The 17,362-nt window shown below is 44.9% G+C and overlaps 1 protein-coding gene across 4 annotated transcripts in view; it reads left to right on the top strand.

Annotated features, from left to right (window-relative positions):
• TRAF3 (TNF receptor associated factor 3) overlaps positions 1–17,362 on the top strand; it is a 96,984-nt gene that overhangs the window by 38,106 nt on the left and 41,516 nt on the right. For all 4 annotated transcript variants that reach the window (XM_079130099.1, XM_079130101.1, XM_079130100.1 and 1 more), the window contains one exon: positions 15,807–15,930. The gene's annotated coding sequence lies outside the window, so the exon portion shown is untranslated. The remainder of the gene's footprint in view (positions 1–15,806; positions 15,931–17,362) is intronic.

Genomic DNA, 17,362 nt, shown 5'->3' with positions numbered 1-17,362 from the left:
AAAGTAGCAAATGAGGGCCTGCTTTCATTCTGGTGGATTGTTTGCTGATTGCTGGAGTTATCTGTAGCTCTTTCTTTAAAAACAGTTCTCATGTCTCTATACTCTGTTGCAATCTTCAGTAGATTTGGAGGGGGCCTGAGTGGTAGGGTTACAGCCCAGGAGGCGTTTCTGCAGAGGCAGTGGTTCCTGAGAGAGGCCCAGCCAGGGTCTGGCAGCACTTTCTTCCTCCTACAGGATCATCCTCTTGTCACTGAGCACACAGTTCATGCAGCCAAAACTTGAGACCTGAAGGCGACTGGTCATCTAGCCACGTGTCAGTGGGCACGTTGCTGTGGCTCAGCTGTGGGCCTTGGTAAAGAGTCTTTGTACAATCTTATCCCTTTATTTTACAGACTAAGAAACTGAGGTCCAGAGAAGTTACGCCATTTGGTTAAGGTCCCAGAGCAGGTCAGAATCAGATCTAGGAGCAGAAACCTGCTCCCGAGGGCCAGTCTCCTGGCAGGAGTGTGCTTCCTGAGGGAGGCAGTTATAGCAGCAGCCTGCTTAGAGCTCTGACTTATTAGGAACCCTTCCTGCCTACCCTTTCTTCTTTCTTGGGCCATTTATTGAACGACTACGGAAGCTGCTTGGAGATACCTGCGGGAGGGATGGAGGGCGTGGCCTCTGCCCCTCGGCCATGCACTGGTGAGAGCCATGCACACTGGATTGTCCAGGCGAGCTCTGGCTCAACTGCCACCCTCTCCCTGTCTGGCAGTTTTGCTCTCTGCACATGGCTGCAGTGCCCAGCAGTTACCTGGTGCATCAGAGGCTTCACCTGCTAAGTCAAGGCCACGATGCTGCACTTCCTCAGTCAGGGCGACTTGGGGACAATAGGTTTACCATACTACTGCAAGGAAAAAGAGGGTGAGATGCATGTTGATTTTCTAGCCAGATTCTGGGTAACCCTGGTTATTAACCTCCAGCATTTGAACCAGGTTGAGATTTAACATAGGACTCAGGTGACAGGCTGCATTTTCCTAAATGGCTTCAGTGATATTCCCCGTCTTATGTGGTATTTTTGAAGAGATGGGGTCTTTGTTCCTTTGCTGTGAACCTGGGCTGGGCTTGTGACCTGCCTCACCTTACAACTTGGCAGAGTGACTCAGTGTGACTTCTGAGCCTGGTCTTACACAGGGTACAGTTTTTGCTGGTTTCTCTGTTTGGGTTACTTGTTCTGGGAAAAGCTGTGTGCCAAGCTGGAGGAAGCCCTCTGGCTGGTGCAGGAAGACTTGGGGAGGACTGTAGTCAGCAGCTACCAGAACATGAGTGAGTCTGGCTTTCTCCTTCAGCCGAGGCCTTGGACCTGTGGGGCAGAGACTCGTCACCCTCTGTGCCTTATCCAGATCCCTGAGCCACAAAACCAGGGTGCACAATGTGGTGGTTTATGCTGCTTCGTTTTGGGGAAATGTATTATGTAGCCTCATTGCTAAACTCCTTAGCGTTTTCATTCATCAGTATTAGATTGTTTTTAAATTAATCTACAGAAAGCACAAGAAGTTAGTACTCTTTGATAATCGTGCATTTAAAACATTTGTTATAGTTACTTTGAGGTAATTTGCATGCCATGAACTGCACCCCATGATAGATAGTGGGCCTTAGCACATTCACAGTTGTGCAGTGTCACTGCTATATAAGTTTAGAGCATTTTCATCACTCAGAAATGATAGGCTCTTAATTTACTCAGCTGATAAATGGGAAAAAGATGAGGATCACTGTGTACCAAGCATAGCTGTGGTCCTGTGTGTAAGTCCCAGCAGCACATGCTGGAGGAGACAGTGAGGTGGACAGCTGAAGGTTGGAGCTGTCATTGACTGCGGCCTCCTGAAGCATCTGCTCTGAGCTGGTTCACGTTGAAGCCCCAGATGAGAGGTGAGCTTCAGTGGGGCTCTCGTGGAGGGGCAGGTCGTGAGTGTGGTGGGTCAGAGGCTACCCTATGGACAAGAAGACCATCTCCGGTAGGCCTCCCTTTTGGATGGGATGGAGTGCAGGGTTTTAGGTGAGCATTGGCCCGGTTAGGTGCTTGACATGCCCACACTCCCTGCCCTTGGCATGCATGTGGTCTCACCTTTCCACCTGCCCTCCCACACAAGCGCATGTGGAGGTGTGAAGGCAGAAGCAAGACGTGGCCCAAAGAGGAAGGGGCTGCTACTGGCCTAGACCAGTCACCACACTTGTCTGGTCTGCAGAGAGCCATGTAGTAACCCCCTGGGGACCAATTCTATGTCTCTGCCTTTGGGAAACAGGTTCTCGTATCAGAAGCCTGTGATGCACTGAAAATGAATTCAGTAGCATAATCTCGTTAAAATTGTTCTTTGGTTAGAGGAGGAAAAATTACATTAGTTGAAGGAGCATAGGATCTTGACTTGTTAAACAGAGATGATATTCAATTAAAAACAACATATTCCATTTAGATGAACCCCGTGTGTGTTGCAAAATCGCATTTCACAGGCAAATTCATCAATTAGAGATCTTTGTGAGGTTCCTCACGCCCACTGGTTGGGGTAAGCATCCTTTGAGGGTCTCCCTGGCAGCCTGTGTTCGGCTGTGGGGCAGCGTTTCTGCAGTGTGGAAAGGGGTGGAACTGCCTGACCCTTGGGCTTAATGAGCATGAACAGCTCTGCAGAAGGGAGACGGGAGCAAGGCTGTGATGGGGCCCAGTGAGCCTTTCCTCCCAGGCCCTTCTCAGCCTCTGCAGCCAGCCTTCCTCCTGAGCACGTGGCAGGACTCCCTCCAGAATGAGGGTCTTGTGACCACAATCAGAGAAATGATATTTCTAGTTCCTGTGACTTGCTTCAGGGAAAAGGAATTCTGGCCTCAGGGAATCATTTCAGGGGGAGGACAGGAGATTGTGAGACCTTGCTTTTAAGGCTGTTTCTGTGGCCCCTCTGATGTCCAAAATACTCAGCATGACAGAGTGCCAGGCTTTGTAATATTTGTTTTCTTAACTCCATTTCTTTTTCCTTTTGAGACAGGGGTCTCACTAAGTTGCCCAGGCTGTCCTCAAAACTTGACGATCCTCCTGCCTCAGCCTCTCTACTCTACTGGGATTACAGGTGTGCATCACTGTGCCCTGCTGCAGGCTCCGACACTTCTAAGTAACTTCAGCTGTAGAATGGAGACCATGTCCCCGAACCCAGTTGAAAACATTTTCAGAGAAAGTGTTAGGACAGGGCACAGGTTTGCCACGCTGTGAAAGGTGTTTCTTTGATATTCTCGACTGCTGAGCACAGGATGTGGATCTTAGAGCCTCGGTGGGCGTCCAGGCCCTTGCTATGCTCTTGTCTGGTGTTCTGGGCACCCAGCCTCACCCTGGCCCCAGCTACCTTCTGTGCTTTGGTAGGCTGCCTCCCCGCCCGCCCCCAGCCATGGCCCATCTGCCCAGAGTGCAGGCATCTCGTCTATCGCAGAGCCCGCCCTTCTTACAGCCCTGCTCCCTTTCCCTCCCACCTGGTTCTGAAAGGGTCCCATGGTGGTGTCCCATCCTTCACCGTGGCTGTACGGCTCGTTATGGCTTGCAGCTTCAAATCTTGGCAAACAAGTAATTTCCTGCTTTCACATTTGATCATCTAAAAATTCTGTATATAATATTAACAGAACAAAGTTTCTAATAGATGAGTTGCTTCAAACCAGGTTTTGTGTCACCTTTAATAAAGATAATTTTGAAATGTCATTTAAAGCCTGGAAGTCTTGGTATGGAAGTTTTATTTTTGTGCTTGGAAGAGAAGTATGAGAGGAAAGATTTTTTCAATAGGCACATTTTCTAGCAACCCCCACAGTCCACTTAATGCTCACCCAGCCTGTCCACACTCAATCAAACCTGTATGTATCAAGCAGAAGCACAGAAAAATCCTGTGCCCTAGAATTATGTCGAAATTTTTTGTCCTACATAATATATAAAATGAGATGCTGAATTGATGTTTAATACTGAACTGTTCTATAAACATTTGATTTTCCTTATTGTATTTACGTGCTTTTACAACTTTTGAATCTGAGAAGTACAGAAAATAGTTCATGTCCATCTGTCCTTGGCTCATGGTGTAAGCGCCCCTCCCGGGGAGGTCTTCCTGGCAGCCAGGTCTGCTGATTGGCGTGGCTGTGGTGTGCGCTGCGTGCCCCTGGGTGGTGGTCTTCGTCCCGGACTCTGCACAGATGTCAGTCCTGTGCAGTGTCTGCGGCTGCTCCTTAGTGCCACCCTCGGGACACTTGAGGGCTCGCAGTGGGTGGATGGATGCTGTGCTGGTGCCGCCTGCATTGTGGGCGAGTGGTCTGTGCCGAGCCCTCCCTGCAGGCCTCAGGCCTTGTCAGGGGGTTTCCCGGTCCACCAGGAAGTCTCGCTCCAGGACTGACTGCTTTCTTCCTCAGGTCGTCAGTCGCTTCAACTTCCTGTGTGTTCCCGGCCTCCTGAGAGGCGGCAGCTAGTTCATGTCCTCCAGTGGTTCATTCCTTGCTTGACTCTTCCTTCAGGTTTTTCTCCCTCCCCCCCATATATATATCCTGTAGGATAGCAAATTTAAGGGGATTTTTCACATTCAAGTGTGGAGGCTGAGGTGGTTTCAAAAAGCTGTCAGCCGGGCCAGGGATATAGCTCAGTTGGTAGAGTGCTTGCTTTGTAAGCACAAGGCCCTGGGTTCAATCCCCAGCACCGGAAAAAAAAAAAAAAGAAAAAAAAAAAAAGCCGTCAGCCTGCCCCAGCTGCCTCTGTTCTAATTTGTGGTCAGGTTTCTAAGTTTTAGTTCCCTCTCTACAAGTGCCAGACTGGGGGCAGGACACCACCATTCAACACTTGGCGGTGCGTTGGCCCCAGCTGATGCTTGGGACAGAGCCAGGTGCCTTGAGTAAGCTGCTGCTGGCTGCACAGAGGAAGATGGGGCTGGTCATGCCGTGTGCACACGTGACTGGGTCCCCAAAGCCTGGCCTCTGGGCATGCCTGGCGCACTGCATCCTGGGGTTGCTCAATAGCACCATCTAACTTGTGTTCAAGGATTTAATTTTCATGTTTTTCTAACAAAATTTATCAGTATAACCATTTTATTTGTATAAAGAATATTGGCAGAATATTTTATATTCAGAATATTGATTAATTTGGGGGGTACCTTAAGAGATTTGATGCTGTGAAACAAATCTCTATTCACTGAGGAAATTGCAGGAAATCTTAATCGTATGAAGCAAAACTAACATTGCAGAATAGATTATTTGAAAAATCAGATGAAAATTTCAGGATAACTTGGAACGCTTTCACCCTTTGGTTTATCTCTCAGTTGCAGTAACCGATCAGCTGGGTTCCATGTGAGAAACATGTACTACTAGTGGGCCTAGCGATTTTAGCAGGTGGCTCTTATTTGGTTATGAAGTAGACTTATTCGGGAGGGTTTGTGAAGCACAAAGAATATTAAATTCAGAGAAATGCAACAGTAGATAATAATAAGTTTTCAATGTGACTCCTTTGGAAATAAAAATATCTTCCCCCAACAACAGTTTTAAACATTATCAGGTGGCACAGGGCAGCCAACCCCTCTCACCTGTTTCTTTCCCTCTGCCTTATTCAGGTGCACTTGGATAATGCTTTTCCAAAATAAACTACATTGGTCTACTCAGTTCTCGTATTTAAGTAGTGGCAATTAAGTAAATAGTTGTTTGCACGTTGTGGGAAAATTTGTTTTTGCCCAGCTACACTCATAACATCTCGAAGTCGGGAGTGGCCTGAGTTCTGCTAAGGGCATGCCATGTCTGGCGCATTTGGGTGAGAACCTCACCTGCTGGTCCTCAGAGCATGGCTTAGGAATCAAAAGGAAAAGAAAGAGAAAATGAGTGATGGGGTGTCAGCGCTCAAGTTCAAAACATGAGAAAAGGGCAGCTTCAACTGTCATGCACTGTTGATATTTGGAGACTTTGAGATGTTATTTTGCTTCTTGCTATGGAATAAGTCTGTTGTGAAGGGTTCATATTTGCAGGTTGCAGAGGCATCGAGAACACTGTGATCAAGGAGGGCCCTGAGACCAGGTTTCAGTCCTGGGACTGGCTTTGAGCAAATTGCTAAATGTCATTATCTTAGGTACTCAACAGTTCATGGGGGTATTGGGCCATTGAGGGATCTTTTTAAGATAACTTAGTATGCACAGGAAAGTTGATTTAAAGTTGATTCTTTGTTTGTGCTTTAAACATGCCCGTGGTGCAGCAGTCAGCGTCTGTTGACAGATGTATTTAGATGCTGATCACTCCGCCACATTAGAGATGTCTGATACTGAGCAGTGTCTAAGTCTGTGCTCTGTTTTCCTCCTCTCCACAAGGGGGCAAAAAAGGGAGAACAGTAGTTGTGGTTGTGAAGCATAATTTAATAATAATTGCAACTAAATGTGTCGAATGCTTGCTGAGTGCTAGTTTCTGTTGCAGCCGCGCTAAGGATGCTGACAGAATAAGATGCATTTCAGTCCTCAGAAAGCTCCGCCATTCGGGTGGGAGTGAGCAGGTAGCAGAGTGAGGCAGAGGCTTGTTTGGCAGTGTGCTGACGGTGTCCTTTCAGGGCCAGGGTTGAGGAGGTGAGTTTAACTGGGATGGGAGGATTTTAGAAAAGATTGTTAAAAGGGTTTAATTCCAGCTGGGCACCATGGCACACACCTATAATCTTGACTTCTCAGGAGGCTGAGGCAGAAGGATTGCAAGTTCGGAACTTACCTGGGCAATTTGGGGAGACCCTGTCTCAAAATAAAAATAAAAAGGTTTGGGGATGTGGCTCAATGGTACCCCAGGGTTTAATTCCTTGTACTAAGAAAAAAATTAATTTCAGAAATAAGTACCTCCTGGGTGCCTGGCACCTCTGAGGGTGTCAGGCCTCTGAGGTCAACTTGCTGTGGCCCCAGCTCTACAGCAGCGTGCAGTGTGTGAAACCTTGGAGCCGAGTGGCATGCGGCAGATGCCAGCACACCTGAACCAAGTCTAGAGGATGCAGCCTTTGACAACCCAAGACCTAGTACAGACAGAGAATGTCATGGGTGAGGCCAAGCCTGGTGGGCTAGATTCTTGCCCAGAGGCCAGGCGGAGCAAAGTGCGTGGGAAGTATGTGGTGCTTGGAGTTTTTGTGTTTTTTTTTTTTTTATACTGGGGATTGAACTCAGGGATGCTCTATCCTTGAGCTATATCTTCTTCAGCCCTTTTTAATTTTTAATTTTGAGACAGGGTCTCACTAAGTTGCCCAGGCTGGATTCCAGTTTGCAATCCTCCTGCCTCAGCCTCCCAGGCTGCTGGGATTACAAGTGTGTGTCACTGTGCCCAACTACTTTGTGAATTGTAATGACATATGTTGGTTATACTAACTTCCATGAGTTCTAGACAATCTTGTCATAAAAATTATAGCTTTAAATTGGTCATGGTAATGTAGGACTATATTCCCAGTGACTTGAGGCTGAGACAGGAGGATTCCAAGTTCAAAGCCAGCATCAGCCACTTAGCGAGACCCTGTCTCAAAACATGAAAAGGGCTAAGGATGTGGCTCAGTGGTTAAGCACCCCTGAGTTCAGTTCCTGGTACCAAAAAAAATTATAACTTTTAAATTTCAGTCTTTGCTTTCTCACTAAATTTAATACCATAAGAGTTTTAGTTATGAAGAAAAACTTATATTAATACATTTAAAAGCGTTTTCTTGCAATTGTGCCTTAGAAAATGAAATAAATCATGTGGAGAATATACAGAAGGTGGCTTGTATGTAAAATTCTCTGATTCTTGGGTAGATGACATGTCCTTTGCCTGCTGAGTGCTTTCTTGTCACATTTATCAGGCAGGGTTGGAAATGAGCAGATGATTTCAGAAGGGTGGCAGTCCTGCACAACCAAGAGAGGAAGTCCACTGGCTGATGGTGTCGGAGGTCGGACGCCTGCTTTGGCCAGCTGCTGAGTGGCCTGGCATTGTGCAGTGGGCTCTTGCTGGCCCACCGCATGTTGGGAGTGTGCGCATGCCACCGAGGGCTGTGTGGCTGCGCTGCCCGTCCGCTGCAGTCTCTGTGTGCGTACCTTCATCTACAATTACAGGAAGACTTTTGTCCTCTTAATGCTTTGCAGTCTACAGAGTGCTTTTGTTTACTAATTTATATCCATTTGACACACATTTACTGATTGAGGAATAACAGGGAACAGATTTATGCCCCACCAGGACTAGGGTGAAGCAAATAGTGCAGAATTTAAGGAGTGCCAAAACCTCTGTGATTGAGATTAGCAATATTTCAGTGGACTACTTTTTTAGAAAAATATTATTTAGTTGACAATGGGCCTTTATTTTGTATTTAGTTTTATGTGGTGCTGGAAATCGAACCCATTGCCTCATGCATGCTAGGCAAGTACTTCATCACTGAGCTACAGCCCCAGCCCACAATGGACTACTTTTAAACAACCAAGTTCAGTGCAAAAATCCATGGTGAAAAAAACAACTTTTAAGTAAAAACAGGATCAGTGTTGATGATGTTTCCTTCTGCCTCAGGCTTAGCATGGCACTGTGCCTGGTACTGTCCTTATGTATAATTTTGGTATTTTGTTCCTCATGAGTTTTTTCATTAATTTTTATTTTATCTCTGTTACTGAATTTTTTGGCACTCCCTTAAGCTTTGTGCCTGAGGCAAGTCATACCCTAGTCCCCAACCCGATTCCCATCTTGAGCGACTTGGAAACCAGATAGAACATATGGAGCAACTGGCAGGCAGGCAGGTCGGGTGTGTTCCCTGAAGTAAGGGAAGCCGTGAAAATGTGTGTGTGGCATCCCAGGTTCTTCTCAGAGCAAGAGTCTGCAGGGCCACAAGGTGAGTGTTAGGCTCTACAGGCTTGGGTGTCTGTTACAGCTGCTCTGCCATCAGCCATGGCTCCTTCTGCACCAAGCGTAGATCTCTTCCAGCAGAACTTTGTCACAACCGCAGCAGCAGGTTGGATGTGGCCCTCAGCCGGCGCTTGCCAACCCTGGACGAGGGACAGGTTCTGCATTTCAGGGCGGGGCTGCTGTGCCCACTGACCAGATGAAACCAAGCAGAGTTTGGGGAACCCAAAGTAGGTAGAATTTGTGGAGCAAAGTGTTGGAGAAGAGGAACCTGCTGAGAGCACTCCAGAGGTCTGCCGGACTCCCCAAGGGCTGGGTCGTATCCATGTGTATGCAAAGAACATACTTCACAGCCAGGAAACTCAAACAGGGCTGGGAATAATCGTGCTCTGCTGCTCTGAAGTTTGCACTAAGAGTCTGTGTTGTCCAGGGTGGTATCAGTTAGCTCCTCCTAAGGCTTACCTGTTCATCTTAGTTCGGGAGGATTCAGGATAACTTTCATCGAGGGCATCAGGTACGTTGCTCAGAGGGTATAACCTCAGTAGTGGGGCAGAATTAGCCTAAACTAATAGTCTGGAGCCAGTCCAGTTTGCCCTGACTCCAAGTGATGTGTCCACATTCCCAGAACAAAGCCCAAACTAGGCACGAAAGATACAAAACGCACTGTAGTGGAGTGCACACTCACCATGCAGGAGGCACTGGGTTCAATGCTTAACGCTGTAAGACGCAAAATGACCAAAAATGGAACAGCTTATTGTCCCAAAAGTACCCTAACAAATTTTCAGGATGCTATAGTGTGAGCGGGAGCTCAGTGGTGGAGCCCTTGCCCAGCACGTGCAGGCCCCAGATTCTATCCCCAGCTCCACAAAACAACAAAGAAAAAACAGTAAAATCCAACGCCCAGTATCTAAAAAATTTGCCCAGGCATAGAATTGAACCAGTATTACTATGTGGCCAGTGTTTAAAATGTAGAGGAAAACATGAGCATAATAATGAATGAAATGAAAACTGTAGAAATACTGAAATAGGATTTCTCGGCATGAAAAGTGCAGTGTAGACATGAAAAATGCAGTAGAGAGATTAGCAGCAGATTAATACTAAAGAAGAAAAAATGAGTGAATTAACAGCAAAACACAGCAGTAGAAATTACCCAAAATACAGCACAGAGAAGCCTGCGTGGAATAGCAGTTTCGACGTGTGAGGCGAAGTCAGCTAGTCTAAGGTGTGGTAACCCATGCCCAGAAGGAGAGGTACAGGGAGTAGAGATGATAACTTAAGAAATAATGGTTGAAAAATGTCCATAGTTCATGACACCATGAAGCTCAAAAACCCTAGAGCAAACAGAAAGCCAGCAGCTGTGGTGGTGCACATCTGTAATTGGCAGGAGGATCCCAAGTTCAAGGCCAGCCTCAGCAACGCAGCAAGGCCCTAAGCAACTTGCTGAGACCTTGTCTCAAAATAAAAAATAAAAAGGACTGGGGATGTGGCTTAGTGGTTAAATACCCCTAAGTTCAACCTCTGTACCCCTCCCCCCAAAAAAAGAATATTGTGAATACTTCCATGTTTTTAAAATCTGACAACTTTAATGAACACAGTTATCAAATCTCACTTAAGAAATGTATATCCTTGCTGGGTGCAGTGGTGTATGCCTGTAATCCCAGCAGCTCAGGAGGCTGAGACAGGAGGATTGTGAGCTCAAAGCTAGCCTTAGCAAAAGCAAGGCACTAAGCAACTCATTGAGACCCTGTCTCTAAATAAAATACAAATAGGACCGTGGGTACAGGTCGGTGGTTGAGTTCCCCTGAGTTCAATCCCCAGTACCAAAAAAATATGTGTGTGTGTGTGTATGTGTGTGTGTATTCTGTAAATTTCTAAATTTTTTAAAGTTGAATTTGTTATTGTTATTAAAATATCTCAAAGAATATTTTAGACCCAAATGGCTTTACTGGCAAATTGTACTAAATATTTAAGAAAAAAAGAATACTAATCTGACAAAAAGCTTTTTCAGTAAAGAGATGGGGAAGAAATTTTTGTAACTCATTCTGTGAGACCAACCCCATAGTAAGACCAGACAAAAGATGTTACAATAAAGGCAAACCTCCAAGCAGTGTTTATAATGCATGCAGAGGTCCTCAGTGAGTTTTTAGCAAACCCAGCACACACAGCAATGTGGAAAGAGGAGGATGTTACATAATGACGGATTGAGCGTCATCTCAGGAGTGACAGGTTGGTTCAACACTGGAAAATCTACCAGTGAGTTCACTGTAGTGATAGACTCAGAGAAGGAAAGGCCAGTGATGCACAGGGTGGAAATGTGGAAGACAGAAAGCAGGAGACAGGAGGTAGCAAGGCCCATAGCTGTGTGGGAGGTGGGGGAGGGGGCACAGAAGCAATATTTGAAAAAAGTAGATACCAAAACTACAGGGTCAGAGCACCAAAAAATGACTGGCAGAAGTAAAAAGAAATCCACACTCAAACACAAACACATGATAGTGACACTGCAGAAAGCCAAAGAGGAGAAAAATCTTAAATACATTCACAGGAAAAAGATCATCTGCAAATAGTCAGCTGGCTTTGCAGTCAGAGCAGTGAAAGCTGGAAAGATTGTGGAATGATAGTTTCAGTACACCGAAGGAGAGAGTTCCATCTCTTTCAAAATAAATGTCACTTAGCAATGATGAAGCACGGGTTTTAAATACATGCACACGTGCATGGTCATGACAGTAAGGTACAGGTTGCAAATACGGTAAATGGTAAATGGAGTTAACGAATTGTGGTCCTTGGCATCAAGAGAAGGGTGATGATGTAGGATTTTTTTTCCTTTTCCCTTTTTTTTTTTTTTTTTTTTTTTTGAGGGCAGGGTCTTGCTAAATTACGAAGACTGGTTTCAAACTCATGATCCTCCTGTGTTTGCCTCCTCAATCACTAGGGTTACCCATAAGTGTCACCATGCCCAGCTAAAATGTTGTGTTTTAATATTGGACTTTTATAAATCAAGCTGCATATTTTAATTTCTAAATAACTAAAAGGTTAAAAGCAAACTATATAACTTTTGGATAACACTCCAGGAACTAGAATGATAAATAATCCAAAAATACACAAATAGATGGGACTGGGGTTGTAGCTCAAAGGCAGAACACTTGCCTAGCACCACATAAAAAAAATGAAAATAAATAAATAAAGGCATGCTGTTTATCTCCAACTGTTAAAAAAAAAAAAAAAAAAAGCCCTTGGTACTGTAGAAGAGTTAAGTCTATACGTGAGTGATTACTTCCAGTGTAAATGGATAAGTGTTCCAATTAAAAGGCCAAGATGTTAAATTGGAGTTTGCAGAAATCTAGTGATGTGCTCTTTACAAGGGTCCCATCCAGACCATAAAGTCTCAGAAATGTTGAAAGTAAATTAGTGAAGAAAAATAAACTGTGTGGTCTCTAACCAAGGCAGGGTTAAGCAGTGTCAGACAGACAAATCACACTTTAGGGCAACTCTGCTCCAACAGGGACCTGAACAACGGTCGGTGCAGGCAGTCCAGGATGGCAGCTTCCTGTCCACACAGCCATGCGGTCGACTTGGGTTTCTTCTCCCCTGTGGCTCCACCGTCACCGAGGACTTGGCATACTCTGCAGGGTCTTCTGCATTTGGGAGAGAGGGTGGAGGATCATGTAGGAGGTCTGGCCAGCCTCAGGGCGGTGTGTTTTACCGATGCTCACATTTTATTAGGCAGAGCTCAGTTTGCATGAGCAAACCAAACTGCAGGGAAGGCTGGGGGCAGTGTGCCACACACCTCCAGCAGTGTGCTTGGAGGTGGAGGAAATGGTTTTGAGACAGACTCTACCACAGTTTGTAATGATTAAAGTTTCAACTCAAAAAGAAATCATAATAATTCTAAATTTATAGCCTTGTAATATGACTTCAGATTATGCAAAGTAGTGATTGACATACCTTCTAAGAAAAATGGGCACATTTAGAACTATAGTGGAGATTTCAACCCCTCTCAGGAATTGGTAGAATAAGCTGACCAACAGAACAAATCTGTAAGCATAGATGTTTTAAGTGGATGATTTGCTTCGTCTTATGTATACACATAGAACATCTCATCAAACAACAGCCACATGCATTTTATTTTCAAGCACTCAAAATACATTTATAGGCCCAGAGTTGTGGCTCAGTGACAGAGTGCTTGCCTAAGCATATGTGAGGAACTGGGTTCGATTCTCAGCACCACATATAAATAAATAAAAAATAAAGGTCCATCAACAACTAAAACAATATTACAAAAAAAAAAGAAAGACATTTATAGAAACCGACCAATTTGGGGCTGGAGAGATAGCTCAGTTGGTAGAGTGCTTACCTTGTAAGTACAAGGCCCTGGGTTCGATCCCCAGCACCCCCCCCCCCAAAAAAAAAAAGAAAAGAAACTGACCAATTCAGGCCATGGTGCAAGTCTCTCAGATCATAATATATGACCTCTATAGACTAAAGCTGTAAATCAGGAACAAAATGATGAAGTTTAAAAATAAATTCTAAAGATGATGATTTGATGAGGAGTTAGAAAATACTTTCAACAGAATCATGGTAAAAACGTCATGCATCAAAACTTGCAGAATGTAGTCAAAGCTGTACTTAGAGGGAGATTTATAATCTCAGAAAAGTAGAAAGGCCAAAAATAAGAAGGATAAATATTAAAATGAAGGAAAGAATAGCCAAAAAAAAAAAAAGCCCCAGGGAAATAGAAGGAAGAGACTAATAAAGACAGGAATGGAATAAATCAAATGGAAAAGTTAGAGTAGGAAAGATTAGTACAGGGCCAAGAACACAGCTCAGGGCGCAGCACTGCCTGGCATGTGCTTGGCCCTGGGTTCTATCCCCGGCACCCCCTGCCATTACCACCCCCCCAAAAAAAAAAAAAACTAAAGATGAACAAAGGGAAAAATTGGTTCTTTGAAACATCTAGTTAATATTGACAAACCTTTAGTGAAACTGATTAAGTGGAAAAAAAGACAATCCATGAAATGAATAGAAAAGCCACTGTGGATTTAGTAGCCTGTAAAAATATAAGGATATTAAAAGTTGCATCATTGTGATTAATGTAAAAACTTAGATGAAATAGACACATTTCATGAAAAGTATAACTTACTAAGATCAGCTGAATAAATGGAAATTGTCAGGATTGTTAGATTGTGTGTTGCCTCAACTGGCTGAGCAGTTCTTGACCTCCAGGTGAATGCCTGTGCTTGCAGATGGTACTTGTGTCCCTGGGAAATCCGTGCACTTGCGAGGAGCCTGGATCACCGGCACGGAAGGGCTACCGGGGGCTGGCTGTCCTGCTCTGGCTGGGTCAGGCTCTTGCCCCGCACACTCCCCAGATCCTCTGAGCTTCGGCAGGCCGCTCAAGCATCAGCTGCAGACTTGTGTGTGCAAGTGTGTAGGTTTTTTGGGAAAAAGTGAGTCTCTGTGCGTCCCTGAATGAGAAAGGAAAACTTCACTCGTTCTGACCTGGGTTGTGCGTTCGTGGGGGTGAACCAGCTGTGGCCAGGGCGACTCTTGAGTCTGACTGGACAGGTCCAACTCTGGAAGCTGATGGGTTCAGAGGAGGGGCTTATGCCTGTGAGAAATTGGGGTGCAGGACCCATGGGAAAAGTGAAATGCTGGTTGGAAAAAGTAGGTCTCCACTGCAGCAATTGTCAGATGAAAAGTGTAGCTTACTACGTCATTCATTCAAGATAACTGGAAAGTCTTACAGAAAAGGTAATTCTTGGGCTACCATTACACAGCTGTTCAGTTAGCAAGAATTAAAAAGTCTTAACTAGTTTTGTTGAAAAATTGAGCACCAGAAATTCTTTCATACCCTTTCCCTGGCAGTACTAACCGTTATAACTGCTTTGGGAAGTGTATGTAGCCAAAGTTGAATACACACCTGCTCAGTAGGCAAGCAGTTGCTCTTTTAGGTATGCACACCTTGAGTGTGGCCTGGCCGTGCAGAAAGATCTCGGTAGTGTCCAACTTCGTTCTAAGGCGGAGAGTACCAGGGCACAGAGCAGCGAGTGAGTCGCAGCATGTGTACACGCGGAGTGTTACAACGTAAGGAAAGTAAGTGGTGGCTGCCATGGCGGCGTTTTGTTTGGGGCTTTGTTTTGTTTGTTTGCTTTTTGTCTTACCTTTCTTCCCCCACCCCAAACAGTAACAGTGTCGACTGACGACAGACTCTTTCTTCCATGATTGTATTTATGTAAAACTCAGAACAGCAGTATGTTAGGGCCACTCAACTGGGTGATAAGTCCTTAAAGAGAACAGAGGTAGTGACGACCGTGGTAGTTAAGGCAGTGGTTCTTGCAGAGGCCAGGGTTTGGGACCAGAGAGGCCCCAGCCTTTCTGGAGTTATGGTGGGGCTGGTTCCCTGGCCAGCACGGGGGTTGAACTGGGGTCTATAGTAAGCGAATGAAACTGTATTTCCTGTGGGTATGTAGTACTTGATGATAAAAGCGATTTTTAAGTAAAAAGAAGCAGGCTTTATAATGCATATTTTGTGCAAAAAAAATGTAAAAAATCCACAGAACGAGTGAAATGGGGGAAGGGATGAGGGGGAGAGAAATGTGAGGCACTGGGGAAGGAAACTGGCCAGATTATATTGTTATATTGGGTGCGAGTACAAATATGTGACAACATATCCCTCTATTCTGTATAATCATAACGCACCAATAAAAATTAACAAATAACAAAGCCCACGAATGCTAGGGGAAAAAAAAGAAAATTCACAATATGTGCACAGTGTTAAAAATGTTTATCTTAATAGTATAGAAATGTAAAGTTTTAAAAATTGTATTTATATTTTATTTATTTATTGCAGTACTAGCATGTTAGGCAAGTGCTCTACTACTGATCTACTCACAGGCGTGCACCCAGCGAACCCCGATTTTTGAAGCTTTTAATACTTTTCCAGATGAGAGTTAACCCAGTGTTGCTCTTACTTCTAGGTGAGGGCCAACACTCCACTCCCTGGAGGAAGCTAATGTTGACACTGCTTCTCTTCTTGCTTTGCTGAAGCCTCTTCCTCCTTGGTCAAGCTTTGCAGATCTTCTTACAGCATATGACACACAGGTATGTTACTGGAAAGTTTGTCGTCTTGTTTATTTTCATTTGAAGTCAAGGTCTCGCTACGTTGCCCAGGATGGCCTCGAACTCCTGAGCTCCAGAGCTCCTCCTGTGTCAGTCTCCCGAGTGCTGGAACTGCAGGTGCATGCCACCACACGCATGGCTGTAGAGATTTTAATGTGTATGCATTTCTTTATTTAGCTATTACTTTTTTGCTTTGCATAAAACAACCTAATTCCAAAACATCCTGAATTACTCATCTTGATCTTTAGCAATTTCCTTCCAGCACATGTGTTTAAGAGTCTTCTACATACATGGCACTGTGTTTTGGTTTTTGACTGACCTTTTATTTTTCAATTTTTTAAAACCAGGACTAAATTCTGAGAATAACAGATAGACCCCTACTGGCTCAGGAAAGATGTAAAATCTGAAAACCAGGAGTAGTGGCCTGTGCCCTGAGGTTCTGGGTTCTCCCTTTGTCATGAAGTGGCCACTGAAGGAACGTACTGATGGCCCAGGGCTGGATCCTTTGATTTGGGAACCCTTTACTCCTTAGCTGCCTTCAGGAATTTTAAAGAAAGCAGAATACCCTGTGTTAACTTCTTAATTTGTGATTGAGTGGCATTTTGTGCCTGAAATTAAGAACGCTTTAACGTGCTAGAACATTAAAATGAAGATAAAAGGAGTTTGAAATATTTGCATCCAAAGTGAGATTTAATACATAGTTCTTTTTGATAAATTGAAAAATAGCAAGAAAACTGCTATTTGAATTTTATCTGTATTCACAGTGTCATTACAGTACCATTCCACTTTGCTGAGAATGCTATTTTTTGAGTTTGAGGCCGGGTATCACTGGAGTTCTCTGTGACTTTCCCGTGCATTTTGATGCTTGGACGTTCAGGCTCTTTTTCCTGTGGTCAGTTTTCCCTGTGGTCAGTTTTCCCTGCCTGGCTCTGGCCGTTTCCACTGGACACATCCACGTGCCTTTGCATCTCCTGTGAGCCATGGGGGGTCTAGAGGCCCAGCACTGCAGGTGGTGGCTGTGCACTGGTTAGCACGTGGGTCTGCTGGTGGCACTGGAGGCCAGTGCTGTGCCTAGGCAGTCACCGGAGTTTGCAGAACGGTGGTGTGCTATTTGTCTTTTACTTTTCCTTGATGGATTGTCAACATTTCCCTCATTGAATGTTTGGGTTAGTTCAAATAGGAAGGCAGGATAAATAAATGCCTCATTCTTCCCTCTGCCCATTCCCAAGTGATAGCTCTGCAAGGCACCTAAGAGTATGCAGTGACCGCCAGGCAGGGTGGTGCTCACCTGTAATCCCAGCCCCTTGGGAGGTCAAGGCACGAGGACCACAAGTCCAAGGCCTGCCTCAGTGACTTAGCTTTTAGCAGCTTGGTGAGACCCTGTCTCAAAATGAAAAATGAAAAGTCTGGAAGT

The sequence above is a fragment of the Sciurus vulgaris genome (assembly GCF_902686455.1).
Source record: "Sciurus vulgaris genome assembly, chromosome: 2".
NCBI lineage: Eukaryota > Metazoa > Chordata > Mammalia > Rodentia > Sciuridae > Sciurus > Sciurus vulgaris.
This window is presented reverse-complemented; position numbering and strand designations above follow the sequence as displayed.